General features: G+C 38.2%; 1 protein-coding gene across 1 annotated transcript in view; it reads left to right on the top strand.

Annotated features, from left to right (window-relative positions):
• The window catches only part of GOLT1A (golgi transport 1A), a 92384-nt gene that overhangs the window by 64181 nt on the left and 13339 nt on the right, over nt 1–14864 (top strand). The window contains exon 5 of the transcript XR_011922526.1: nt 4884–5000. The gene's annotated coding sequence lies outside the window, so the exon portion shown is untranslated. The remainder of the gene's footprint in view (nt 1–4883; nt 5001–14864) is intronic.

Genomic DNA, 14864 nt, shown 5'->3' with positions numbered 1-14864 from the left:
CACTAGGGAAATAAACATATCCCAGATATAAAACCCTATGGATGTAGTTGGTCCAGAGGAAGGCAAAAAAAACCCTAGTACAATTTGCTTCAACAGGGGAAAAAAATCCTTCCTGATTCCATGAGGCAATCGGATGTTCTCTGGATCAACAGTCACTGTTATTTTTACTGTAAAGCCTTAATACCCAGTTATATTCTATTCTTCTAGGAAAGCATCCAGCTTTTTCTTAAAGCAATCTATAGTAGTTGATGAAACTACTTCCTGAGGGAGCCGATTCCACATTTTCACAGACCTTACAGTGAAGAATCTCTTCCTTATCTGGAGCTTAAACTTCTTTTCCTCCATACGCAAAGAGTGCCCTCTTGTTCTTTATAATGATTTCAAACTGAATATTTGGGAAGAGAGTTTCCTATATGGACCATTTATATATTTATACAGGGTGATCATACCCCCTCTTAAACGTCTCTTCCCAAGGTAGAATAGATTTAGTTCAGCTAATCTCTCCTCATAGCTGAGCTCCTCCATCCCTTTAATTAATTTAGTTGCCCTTCTCTGCACTCTCTCCATCCTTTTCCATTTCTGACCTCCCCAAATGTATTCCCCCTAGACAGTATGAAGCATACATGTTGTTAGCCGCCAAGTGCATAACTTAACATTTATCTATATTAAATGTCATTTGCCACTTGGCTGTCCAATCAAACAGTACATCCAGGTCTGCTTGTATATTATAGACATCCTGTATGGACTCAATTCCAATAGGCTGGGTCTACATGAACGGTTTTAAAAACGCATATAAACTTTCCTACCACATTTATATGCGTTTTTATGCACTTTTACAAGCGTTTTAAAGCTTAACATTTTTAAACGCTAAAAAAACTTTTATAAACGCCTATGACGCATTTTACCACGAATTGCCACGAATTGCCGTAATTTTACATAAGCATTTATAAAAGTTTTTCTTTTAACCCTTTCAGGGAATGAGTATAGGGGTACATAAAACCCCTTACTCATTCCCTGAAAGAGTTAAAATATGTGTAAAAAATTGGACGAGGCTTTATTTGTTAAATTATTTTAATAAATATATGTGTGTTTGTGTAACTAAACTTTTTTTTACAGGTTATCTAATTGACAGGATGATTCCCAGGGCTGCAATCATGACATGAGCACAGCCATGGGACTCCTCCTGGCAGTGAGGGATCCCTGGGCATCAGGGGTTAAATGTGGACAAGGCTCTCCATTCGCCTATAGTGCTCTGTGATTGGCTGGGGTTTTACATTTCTCAGCCATTCAGCACTGGACTTGAATGGGGAGACTTGTGCCCATTCACCTCTAGTGGTCTGTGATTGGCTGAGAAATAGGAAACCCTGATGACAGCTCAAGCATCATCAGGATTTACCTTTCCTCAGCCAATCAGGGAGCAGAGCAATCAGCGGAGTTCTGCTATGCTGATAGCTCTGCTCAGCTGATTGCTCCCCCAGCCCTAGAGGAGCTGTGAAATGTTCTGTATCCATAACACATACTACAGCTCCTCTAGGGCTGCGGGAGTATTCAGGGCAGCAAAGTCCAAGTACACTATATCAACTGCTATTCTACTGTCTACCTGTTTACCTACTTCCTTATAAAAAGAGAGTAAATTTGTTTGACAACCTCAGTCTTTCTTGAAGCCGTGCTATCACCTAAAATATTATTTTCTAGCAGAAACGCCTCTATGTGGTTCTTAATCAAACTCTCTGGGACCTTTCCAACTATGGACATTAAATTAACCGGTCTGTAGTTATTGTCTGGTTATTATCCTGGTAATGTCTTTGCTCCCTTTTTAAAGATAGGAACCACATTGGCCTTATGCCAATCCATCAGTACCTTGCCAGTGACTAAAGAGTCTCTAAAAATTAGAAATAATGGCATTGCAATAACCGAGCTTAGCTCTTTGAGGACACATGGATGTAATCCATCGGGTCCTGGTGCTTTGTCAACCTTAATTTTTCCCAGGTGTTTCTCAGTCATATAATATCTGAGCCATTGTGACTCATTTAAGGCAGTGACATTGCTATTATGAATTTGTACTTGAGCTCTGCCGTTTTCCTTTGTGTACGCAGAGCCAAAAAAGTGTTTAGTAAATCCGCCTTTTCTGTATGCCCAGTCACCAACCCAGCGACATCCTTTAAGGGGCCTACATGCTCAGATCTGATCTTTTTGCTATTAATATATTTAACAAATTTTTGGGGGTTTGCCCTACTTTCTTTTGCAATCTGTCTTTCATTTTGAAGTTTTGCACATTTTATCTGCTTTTTACATCTTTTGTTATATTCTTTATAGTTTTCAAACGATGAAGATGATCCTTCATTTTTATATTTTAGGAATACCCTTTTCTTGTTCCTTGTGGCTTTTTTTCCATCAGCTGTAAGCCACATATGTTTTAATTTTAGCCTCTTAAACTTATTACCCACTGGAATATTTTTTTAGTATGCTTTTGTAGAACAGACATGAAACATTCCCATTTTTGTTCTGTGTTCTTTGAGGACAATATTTTCTCATAGTCCAAGTCACAGTGAGCCGCCCTTATAATGGAAAATTTGCTCTCTTAAAATTAAATGTTTTTATTTTTCCTGTTTTTTTTTCTTGTTTACAGCTTACATTAAATGAAATCATATTATACCCAGATTTTCTTTTATATGCACATTTGTTATAAGCTCTGCATTTTTAGAAAGAACTAGGTCAAGCAGAGTATCATTTTTAGTTGTGGCTTCTATAAACTGTATCATAAAATTATCTTTTATTAAATTCACAAATTTCCTCCCTTTAAGCGTTGGGGGCGCGGTGGGAGTTTCATATCTACTTGTAGTGCATTCAACACAAAATAACTGTTTTGAATGCAATACAGTGGATTTATATGTCTAAAAGCAGTACAGTCTTTCATGAAAATTTATTTCTTAATACAGTATATAATAACAGAATGAGTATAATATTTATTTTAAAAAAATGTTTTTATTTATTTATTAAATTTATTATTTTGACATGATTTTTTTGTTTCAAACATTATTATACTCATACTATTGAATTAAACTGTAAAATTAAAAAAAATTTTCATGAAAAACAATTTGCCACTTTTAGACATATAAATTCAGACAGTATTGAACCGCCCAGGAGGTGTTTTGTCGTTTTGTTTTTTCCCACATAGTATCTATCACAGGTACAAAACACAATATAGATAACCCCTGTTTTTGCACAATTGACATAATGTTTACTTTCAACTGAAAAATGACCAACCAGTTTGTCTCATATCGATTGTGCTTTTTTAAGACAAATTGACATTTGTCTGCTAAAAATTTTTAACTTTGAAAAGTGGCCAATATTTTGAACAAATATTCCAAACAGTATCATACTCTCTAGTGAATTTAGTAATAAATCTAATTATATTGTCTTCTCTGGGCTTTTTTTTTTGGAGAAAATAGTAATTCTTTACTGTCTATATTTATAATCAGCTTTGTGGTAGGCTTTTTTTAAACATTTTTTTGCTGTATCCTTTGTAATAGTGCATGTTGTAATAATCCTTGTTGTAATAGTCTCTGTTATACTCTGCCTCATTAGAACAGTTTCTACATACCCTCAATTTTTGCGAATAGGGAATGCTCTGAATCAGTGGAGCTGGATAAGCACGGGTGACAAAAAAAGTGGTACTGCCTACTGTGGTTTTCGATAAAGAGAAGAGAGCAATGTATTGTCAGTATGTTTACAAATGTTTACATCTAAAAAAGAAACCTGTATGTAATCATACTTCATGATAAATGTGAGGGGACAATGACATTGACACCCCTTGAATTTGTAGATAGAGGTGATCATCAAAGTGTTTCTGGTTAAATATAATTTTAGCAGGTCCAAAATGAATTCTGCATAAGGCCAGAGGGTTTGAACCCTTTCTAAAAGAAGGTTTCTAACTCTCTGTATCCCAAATTCATTAGGAATACTGGAATACAGTGCCTCAATATCAATGGTTACCAAACTCGCTTCTGAAGGAAGTGTACGGCCATCAAGTAATTTTAAAAATTCTGGTGTATATTTAGGGAGGATGGCAATCCAAACATGTGGTCTCAAATTTTTTTATACCTGATACAATTGGCTACCCGGGTGGATATTGTATATCTTCATGCACCTTGGGTAGAGCATAGAATGTTGCTAATCTTGGAACAGTATCAAGTAAGAATTCATATGTACTTTTAGTGATACTCCCCTCCTGGAAAGCTATCAACATGAGGGAGTTGTAATTACTTTCAAACGTAGCTACGGTATCTGGGGAGATTTCTCAATACCAATTGTTGTTGTTTAAATATTTGAAAATTATCAACTCAATTTTATATTAAAACAGTGTTTTAAGAAGATGTTTATATAAAGCTTTAGGATTTTTATGTATGAGCTCTCTCTTGAAAGTCCCAATATATCCATCCTTTTGTTCTTCATCTTATTAGGATGTGCAATGTAGTTTTTTTAAAAAAGCTTTACAGGTTATTTCTAAAAAAAATTTACACATAGTAGTCAGAAGTACTAGAATTAACATTTTTATAGAAAGGAGTTAGGGCAATTCAAATGACATTTAATTTTGTAAGACTCAATACAAAAAGAACATTAAAGAGTTCAACTCTGCAACACTTTTAAACCATTTGTTATAGTCTGCTCATAATCATACAACATTTCTCTATAAAATAAAATAAAATAAAATGTATGCCTTCTTATTTATGAGCCACAGCTTTGGGTAATGCAACAGAACAAAACAAAATGCCAGTAAATTAACACATTAGTTTTTGATGAATGAGTTGATTATGTTACTGCACTGGAAAATCTAGATAATATATTATAATAAATAATAATACTATATTTTTTATTTGCAGATACTTCTTTTCGGAAAAACATGATGATTCTTTCTGCTTTATCTCTAATTGTTCTGTTAGTGGGAGTCAATTTTGGAATGAATGCTGATGAATCTGTCCAAATCTCCAAAACCACAGGTAGACCTATATACTGTATACTTTGAATTTTAAAGAATAGACTGGAAAAGTCTTTGACACAGAAATTCTGATTTATAGTGTAAGCCTGGGTAAAAATATATATAAAAAATACCTATTCATTTCATATACAAAAAAAAATACCTATTCATTTTCCCAGAAATTGAGTGAGCTTCTAAGTTTCCTGGATTTCTCACGTTGTACTATAGAACACCTATTTGAGGTGGTCAAACTAGTATTAAAATTCAGTTACTTCTTTTTAATTACTCTGTAATACCCATGCCTTTAATGAAAACAAATAACTATAATTTCCATACTAGGCCAAATCTTCTTTTATTTGCGTCTTATGTTTTAAAAGGCACTGAATATTACAATGAGAGGGTTCCAATACCAGAGATAGTGTTCTCAATCTGGACGGCAGGCTGGTGACAAGCTACAGGCTTGTAAATCAGCAGTGAGAAAACAGCCACAGTCAGTGAAACATTTAATTTTTTTTTTTAATCCCACTATAATGCAAGCAAGCATAACCTACATGGGAGTAGCAATTCAGTTTTGAACTTAGGAACAGTTCAATAGAACATTTGACTTTCAGTTCCAATTGGACCAAACAGGATTTTGCTTAGCAATTTTTTAGTACACAAATGGAAGCTTGCAAACCACTTGGCTGGCAAAAAAAGCTTTAATTAGCAGAATATTACTCTGTGGACATCTTAGGTAACATGTTATTCAAAAACCATGAAAAGAATACCCTTGTGGACTTTTAGATTAAACGTTTGCTTCCTCAGGAGTCAGCTGAGATCTATGCATATAGGTAACATAATTCAATAAAGAGTTTTTTAAAAAGTCAAGGAAACGATTATCAAAATTTAAGAAACACAATTTTCAATACCAATACTTACAAAGGTCATCCATACAGCAGAGCACTGCTCAATATCCCTCAAAATTGACATCAGAGCACCCAAGCCGAGCTGCCGAAGAGCAGGTAAGTATGCTCAACTAGTTTTGCATGAATCTTTCAGACAATAATTTTCACAGAAGAGCATATGAAAGCATAAGAAAATATCCATAAGGTATATTCTCACATCAACTTGCACAGCAAGCTCAACCAAACCATGCTAATCCTATCTCAAAACTAACTTTCCATTGTTGAACACCAATGAGTGAACCTAATTAAAATAAGTAAATACTCTCACTGTGCCAAAAACCCAAGCCATCTGACCTCATCCCTCTGATGCCAATTAGGCTATGCCCCTTCTGGGAAGTGACAGTCAGTCACTCTCATAACAAGTCTACATGGGCTTTGCTACCCGATGCTCGTACTCTGTAGCACGCAATTAGCTCCCTCAGGTAGATACACTACACTGCCCATCAGATACCTAAATCGCCGACCCCACAAACGATCTTTCAGTGTGAGACAGGGCTTTGCACCCCACACAGTACAGAAAATTGACAGCCAGTGCCTCCTGTCTGCAAGAATCAGGAAATATTTCTAACTCTAACATAATTTAAATCAATAATACAAATAATTTTTCAATACCCAACATATGTAAGTGAATAAATATACATATTCAGCCACCTAAATTGCAGTTAGCATATAGTATCCTTCCATATAAAAAAATATGACCACATAGGCTACATATTTCACAATATTTTTATTTTAAAAAAAAAAAATTCTTCCCCATAATGAAAAGATTTAAAATTTAAAAGTTCATTTAGGCCTGGGTGTTCTCTTGCATTTAGGTTAAGTATCTATTTTGTGCCCCCCTTGTATTAATTGTTTGTCCCATTCACCACCTCTTGCATTTGGGTGGACCCTTTTTAAATACTATATATTTAGGGACATTTATATTGCATTTGTGGCATAACCTCATATAGTGACTTAAAGAGGTAATTATTTTACCATTAAAATGTTGTACACGTGTTTATATATTTGTTTCCCAAATTTGTGTTTGGTTTTTCCTACTGTAGTAGTCAGAAACACATGATGCCAAATTTGGGTGGTATTTGCCATCGTGTACCTTGATTTTCCCTTGGAAAAGGGAAATAAAAGGCATAGATATGGTTGTTAGAAATTGTACTGTGCAGAGTTGTGGCATTTTATTTGGGATTCAGGCCCAAAGTGTCCTGGAAGGAATGGGTGGAACAGACACTATATCCCTTTTCTTGGCCATTAATATTAAAAAAAAAAGGCACATACCTTTGAGACAAGAGAGAGTTGCAGTATGAGGCCAAGAGTGGCTCAGGCAGAAAGGCTGTGTGAAGCCTGTAAGCTGGGAGAAGGTCTCCCATAGTTTAGGTCTGGTAGACTAGAACCAGGAGGCTAAATTTTGTGTGTTTTTTTTTTTTTTTTTTTGGTCATTGAATGATATTTATCCCCTGCATAGAAAAATCCTGGATTTTTGCTTGTTGCAAAAAAACCCTTAAATTGGAACATTTTAAATACATCTTGCAAAGCTAATCTCCCACACCACATAATTACCCACATTTACAAAAAGGCCGATATACTATACCTGTGGCACTGCAAACAACATCATATTTAGGTTGAAATCCAACATTGGAACAAGACATTTGAGCCGAACCTGAGCAACCCAAACATTGCTGATGTTCGCTGATCAAATTTGATGCCTAGTGCAGGTTATTCCATAAGGTCCTGGCTCTCCCATGCTGTCCTATTACACGTATCAGAGCAAGGGGAGGACAAGGACATCTGTTCTCCATGTTGGTGGTGGCAAGCATTCTATTTGGATGACTGCCGACACATCCCTTGCATTATGAAACAGAATTAAGGACTGGCCTATTCTCCACTACAGAGTGTGATCTAGTGCAGTGAGGAGTATATTTGCTTTTCTAGCTGGGCTATATTGCTGGGGATTGTGTAATACTAGTTGTACTGGTGCCTGAAACTGTGGAACAGGGGGTTTGGTCACTTTTTGTTGCTGTAGAGCTTAGTTAGTAGAGATGTGTGAATATATGGCTTGTAACATGGATCCAACAGTGTAGCTTTTCAATAGTCAACATTACTAATATATTTTATTACATTTTCAAAAAAGGAAAAACAAAAGGAGTGGAAAAGATTTACAGGATTATATGAAACAACACAAAATATAAGATGGAAAAACATAGGGAGTAACACAGTCACTAACAGTGATCTGAACCATTAAAAACATAACAGGGGGGAGAGTGAAACTGATACTAGAACATTACTGAAGGGACAGATATCTAGTCCTAGATTCCACAGTTGCATCAAATTAAAAAAAAAGTGTTGTAGGTACAGGTTAACTTATCACGGGTCATGTTCCAATTCAAAAAGAGCAGTCAGGGTCCACATGGGCATTCACAAAGGCTTGGAGAATATAATGCACCAAACATAAGGTATTTTAACCCCCCTAGCGGTAATCCTGAGTGTTACTCGAGGTGGCTTTTACATGCAAAAAGCAGTAATTCCGAGTCACACTAGGGGTAACTTTAAGAGCCCCCCTTACCTTTGCCTCGCGCTCCAGCGGCGACTTGATGGTCCCGCTGTGATGCCAGGACGCCATTCCGTTGGGGGGCATGGCCGGGCGAGAAATTTAAAAGCAGATTACTGAGTAATGCCAGCAGCAATAGAAAATTCCGGGGGTGGTCCCGGATGCTGCTGGCATTTGCAGTGAGATGTGAAGCACAATGCAGAAGGTCTTCATTGTGCTTTGCATCTCTCTGGAGATGCAGAGCAGCTCCAGAGTCTCTGTGAGGCGGGCGGGACATCCCCACTCGCATCACCCAGGAGGATGAGCCATCTTCCGGGTGATGTGATTGGTGATGTATTGGGGGGTGTGTCTAGCAGGGAAATTTAAAAGCAGATTACAATGTAATCTGCTTTTAAATGGTTTTTACAGTACAAAAACACCACACAACATGAAATAAAAATAAAAGTACATTTTTAATTTAATTTTTAGATTACATTGTTGTCTATTATTTCATTATTGTTTTAAATTATTATTTATATTTATGTATTATATTATAATTTATGATTATAATATAATAAATAAATATAATTATCATACCCGGGACTTAATCCTAAGAATTACAGGCCCACAATATAAACAAAAATTTCTATGCAAAAAAAATAGGAACTTTTTGCATAAAAAAACCTACAGAATTAGAACGCTAGGGGGGTTAAGGAATAGATAAATTGTTACTGAAAAGGTGCATTTAGGAGTCTTGGGTATCTGGAAATCAGAAAGAGAACCCCAATTTGGTCCATCTCTGGATAAAGCCACTAGATATGGGCCATGGATCCTATCTGTGAGCATCCTCGAAAACTGAGGAGAGAGAACTGAGAGTAAATGTTGGCCACTCTTTCTGGCAATAAATACCATATAAGAAGAGTTTTATAAATTGCTTCAACTAGAGATATATTTTGGGAAATTTTAGATTAGCAACCATACTTTGCCAGTCTTCCAAATCTCAAGCAACGCTTAGCTCCCTCCCCCATAGCTTCATGTTGAGGAATTTTTCCTTTTGGGGAAGTTATTTCTAAGTAAATTAGATAGATTAGACCCATTGCCATGATAATAGATTTGCAGGAGGATCCAAAAGGGGTGGCTCGGTACAGCGGAGGACCAACACCTAGTTTAGAGAGTACAAACAAAGACAATTGACAGTATCAAAACATTTTTACAAGGAAAGATCGTAATTCTGAGACAAATGTGAAAAGGTAAGTAAATCTTTAGGGTCAATAACCCCCCTGGCATTCTAATTATGCACCTATTTTCATGCAAAAAACGTTACATTGTTTTGCATGGAAATTCATTTTACATTGTAGGCTTTTAATTCTTGGGCATAACTCACTGAAATATGTCCAATATTTAATAAATTTAATAATAAACTTTAAATAAAAAAAACACAAAAATCTGTTTCAAAAAGGGTGCATAAAAATAGTGAATAGTGAATAGTAAAACCTGTAATATAACTGTCCAGTAGCATGTAGTATATATATAATATAATTATATAAATATAAATGATTTTAGGATTTCTATGTATTGGTCCCAATACAGTTATTTTGTAATGAATCCAATAAAAAAATTATTTGAATTTCCCCCCACACCTCCTGCACGAACTGACGCATGCACCGTCGTCACTGGGAAACCACGGGAAACGTCACTGCATTCGCCGACTAAAGATCGGAGGAAGAGGACGCCGCCCGAGGACCTGCACAGACGAGCAGGATGCCAGAGGACGCCAAAGGAACAAGGTAAGTGGGTTTTTTTCATTGTTTTTAGTGACCCCGAGTGTGGCTCGGGATTACCGCTTTTTGCATGTATTTTTTAACCCGAGCCACACTTGGGAATACCGCTAGGGAGGTTAAGTCTCCTTCTGGAGTCTCCTCCAAACTAGAAAACCCTTTGTTTATCCATTATGAAAATATATCAGAATCCAATTCAGGTCGAAATTCAAGGTTATTCCATAAGGATGACAATGGCATATGAGAAGCGCCCAAAACTCATTTACCCCAAAAATTTACCCCAAATCTGTCCCAAATTGCTAATGAGAGAGATAAGGAAGAGCATAGTATAGATGGTCTTAGTTTTGGAGGAATCCACATCAAGGACTCCATGGCTATTGGGGCACATAAAATATTTTCAAGGTAAACCCATTGTGGGCGCATATCCAAAAAAGAACATTAAGGATGTAATGTGTGTATTTGGAGGTTGGGGACACCTAGCCTTCCTTTAAATTTAGAAGTAAAAAGTAATTTAGGGTATACTCTCCACATCCCAGCCCACCAGAAGAAGACCACGATCCAATTTTAAAGTTTTAAATCTCAGGAGGGGAATAGGATGGGAAGAGTATAGAAGAAGTATAGGAGTTTTGTGAAAAGATTTAACTTAACTACTGCAATTCTCCCAAACCATGCAGCCCCCTTCATGGTCAGAAAGAATTGCAGTACTCAAGATGAATGTTTGACGACCATCTAAATCTGCATAAATTTGATAAAACAAGGGTGGGTGAATAGCAGAGTAAAGAGGGGATACTAATGGAGTGAGTTGGATGCCTCAATATGGTATGGAAGTTATCTCTAATCAAGCCAGGGTGTCACAATTAACTCATCCTCGCTGAAGCGCTGGTGCTTTTCTGCACATACGGGTAGTTTTGACCTCAGGTGCGCCTGACCTTCCAGATTTATTCAGTATCACCCCTCTCGCTGGCCAATCAGGAGCTGGCCTCTTAATAGCCCTTGGCTATTTAGCTGGCTCATACACAGCCCTCAACATACGTGTTTCCCTGCCAGTTCCTGTCATGCACAGAGAGACGGTGCCACTAAAAGGGGGGTTCTGGCTTGTATGGAGGTGCGAGCCCTGAAAAGGGCCAAGGCGCATAGTCTAAGCCGTAACCAGGTTTTCTCCAGAACCTCTGATGGTGAGGGTGTTGCGCTGCTGGTTACGGCCAGGTTGCGATCCTTGGGCACACCAACGTGGGCAAGCACGGTACAAAATCACCAGGCAGGAGGATAGTCGAGGAAAGCTGGGGTCGAGGCAGGCAGCAAGCAAGAGAGGTCAGGTCACACACCAGGGGTCAATAGCCAGGGATCCAGGAGATAGACAGCAGTGACACAAGTGCCACTGCGGGCACAGGGAACACAGGATACACTAGGAGCAACAGGAGGTACAGGTGATGCAGGGATATCCACAGACAGACAGGAACACTGGAACAGCACAGGGAAGTTGGCTTTGAACCAACAGACTGGACAAACGAGGTGTTAACACAGGAACTGGGCACAGGAAACACTGGATTAAGCAACAGGTGTACAGGAACTAGATCTCAGAACTAGGGGGCCCAGCACTAGTAAACACAGAATGTAGTCAGTGAGCTAGCTAAATAGCCAAGGCCCATCAAGAGGCTCATCAGATTTTCTGATTGGCCAGCGGATAGGACGGAGTTGATAAAGCTTGGAAACAGAGGCACGCTCAGCAACAGAACTGCCTGCATGCGCAGGAGAGAGATGCCTGTGCTTTAGTGGGGAACAGGTAATTGTGACAGTTCCCTTGTGCTGTTCCAATGTTACCCCATGATGCAGTGACTCCCGTGTCTCCTGTGCCTCCTGCATTCCCCTGTGTCTCTGGTGACCTATGTGTCACCTGTGTCTCTTGTGTCTGTGGTGACCCCCATGTCACCAATGTGTATTTCTTGGATTACTGGTTCTCAACCCATGGCTTTTTTCCTGACCTCACTTGTTTGCTGCATTCCTCAGTCCCAGCCTTCTTTAACTATTCTCTTGCCTAGTTATTCAGATGGTAATATTTTGAGATGTTAGGTAGTGTCAAGATAGATTATCAAATACTTTCTGAAGATCAATTAACAAAAGCATGACAGTCCCATCTGTACCGCAAAGAAACACAGCTGAAAATCAATAGACCTTCAGATTTGATAAGGGGCTTGCCTATATTTCACAAAACCCTCCTGGTCTGGGTGGATGTATGCATTCATAAACAAATTCAACCACTCAACCAAGTGTTGTTATACCCAACAAGGTTTTTTTCCTTGTTGGGTATAACATAAATAAAAGCTGAATTCGCCTGTAGGGGTAGAGCATGACCTTTTTAGACATATAAAAAAATCTACCTAGTGTGGAGTGTGGAGTGTGGACCAGGAGATTTCTTTAGTTTAAGATATTTGACAACTTTGGCAATTTATTCAACAGTGAAGGGACTACTCCAAAATGTTTCTATGAGCAGCTTTGAGAGATGGGATACCACTAGTGGAAAGAACATTTGTAATAGACAGCTGTGAAGGTGCGTGGGAATTAGCATGGAGGAGTTAGTGTGCTATAAGAATCATGGAAGGACTGGTAATATAGTTAGGACTGTTAGAATAGTAATAGGATTTTGTGGTATTCTTTTATCTGAAAGTCCAATTTCAGAATGGAATGAAGCTAGAATGTAGGGTACAGTTTATGTACAGTAATGAGCCAGGGTTTTCCCCCATAAGGTGACAATCTAAGAGACTTTTTTGCTCTTCTCAAACATATATTGAATTTCTAGCAGAATACACAAATCTAAGTGAGGGTGATTCTTGTGTTGTGACTGAAGGTCATGATAGATTTTATTGTTTATTAATGTTCTTATTTTTAATGTCCTAATTGTGTACTTGTACATTGTACACTTGACTTGTCAGCGGGGTTAATTTAGATAAAAAAGTCTGTCAAATTTTCCTGCAGCTGAAAACACAGGGACACATCACTTAGTAAACTTTCATTCAATCTCCAAAATGCAGAGGAAAGACCGTCTTTTATTAAAAAACGGGATTTATTAAAAAAGGGATCATAATCAGACCATGGGGTGGACAGTTGGGAGATAGATTGTGAAAAAAAGATGCATGCTCAATCCGAGAAAATTGCCTATGGGGTGCCAAATACCAAATAAAATCTATTGCAGAGGGGAAATAATTATCTGCATACGTCAATAAAGTCAAATTGATGTAATAACTGAGCAAATGTATGGCTTTCTTGGAAGAGTGTCTAAAAGAGGGGTTCCCAGAACTGTCCAGATTTTGGTCGAAAGTAAGATTAGTATCTTTCAACTCTAGGATCAGGTTTGCTAGAAGGTTCTGAAAAAGGTTGTTTGACCTGTGTAGTATGCTAGGAATAAAATTAAAACCCCATCAAGAATGCCCGTGGATCCTATGAGCCTCTGAAAACATTTTGGGGAGTTATTGATATTTGTTTAGAACAAGGGTGCCCAACCTCCAGCCATTTGCTCAATTCCTCTCTGCTCATTGTCCTGCAGGGGATGGGTCGTGTGCATCTCCTATGTTCCTCTATGAGATTATGCTGCCGGGAGAGGGAGAGAATGGGCGTATCCTATAGATCTGGCAATCAACTGTGACTGCTCCCCACCCACCTTGTACTGTGAAATAATCCCAGCAGCAGCATGAGAGCTGTGTCTGTGCCCATGCTACTGTCATTTACCCCATGTAAACCGTCATATCTCCTATGCTAAGTGTCAAAGAAATGTGATAGAAATGTCATATGTCAATGTTAGAGAAAATTTCAGGGTACACATGGGACACTGAGAGCTGCTACTAAACCAAATTTCAGCCCCCTAAACATAACAAGTTGCCAGATACAGGGTCACAAGCATAAAATCCTAATAACAAGCAGGGATGTTTTCATATTTAGGGGGGCTATTTCAAGAGCTTGGTCCTAAACTGAATTTGCATGTTAGGGATAGGACATTAGGATATTATCAATTCGCTGTGGTGCCCCAAATATATACTTGCTCATTCACAAAACTTCAAGACTGCGTTCAGACTGGCGGGGAGGTTGTGGTGTGGTTACCCCTTCCTCATGCCATGGAACCCTGCTAGGGAGGGATGCTTAGTATCGATCACTGCCGCCTGGAGTCAAATCTGCAGATGGGATTGAGTGGCTGGTCTGGGGTACCTGTTACACAAATATTATACCCATCATGTCCTTGTCACACATAGCTATCCCCTTACTCTCTATGAACCCCAATTACTCTGTAAGAAAAGGGAAATGTAATTGCAAATGGGGCTAACTCCCCTAAGCTTTCATCACCATCACGAGATACGAAAAACTATACCTGTCATACCATGCTACCCTGTCACACATAGCTAGGCACTTACCTCCTGTGAACAGGGAGATGTAGGGACATGAAGATGTAGTAGTAAAAACATATCCCCCTCAGCTATCTGTCACATGAATTGCATTTCCCTGGAAGTGTCCATTGCACAGATTTGCACAAAGAAGTTTACCTGCCCCCTGTAAATGACAGGGTCCATTGCAGAGATTTTGGGGTACAAAGTAGGTTAGCAGCCCCCTATATCTGACATGATGCATTATATAGTGAAGTTTCAGATTTTTGGTAC

Source organism: Pyxicephalus adspersus, chromosome 1, assembly GCF_032062135.1.
Source record: "Pyxicephalus adspersus chromosome 1, UCB_Pads_2.0, whole genome shotgun sequence".
Taxonomy (NCBI): domain Eukaryota; kingdom Metazoa; phylum Chordata; class Amphibia; order Anura; family Pyxicephalidae; genus Pyxicephalus; species Pyxicephalus adspersus.
The sequence above is the reverse complement of the archived record's forward strand: the minus strand, read 5'-3'. Positions and strand labels throughout refer to the sequence as shown.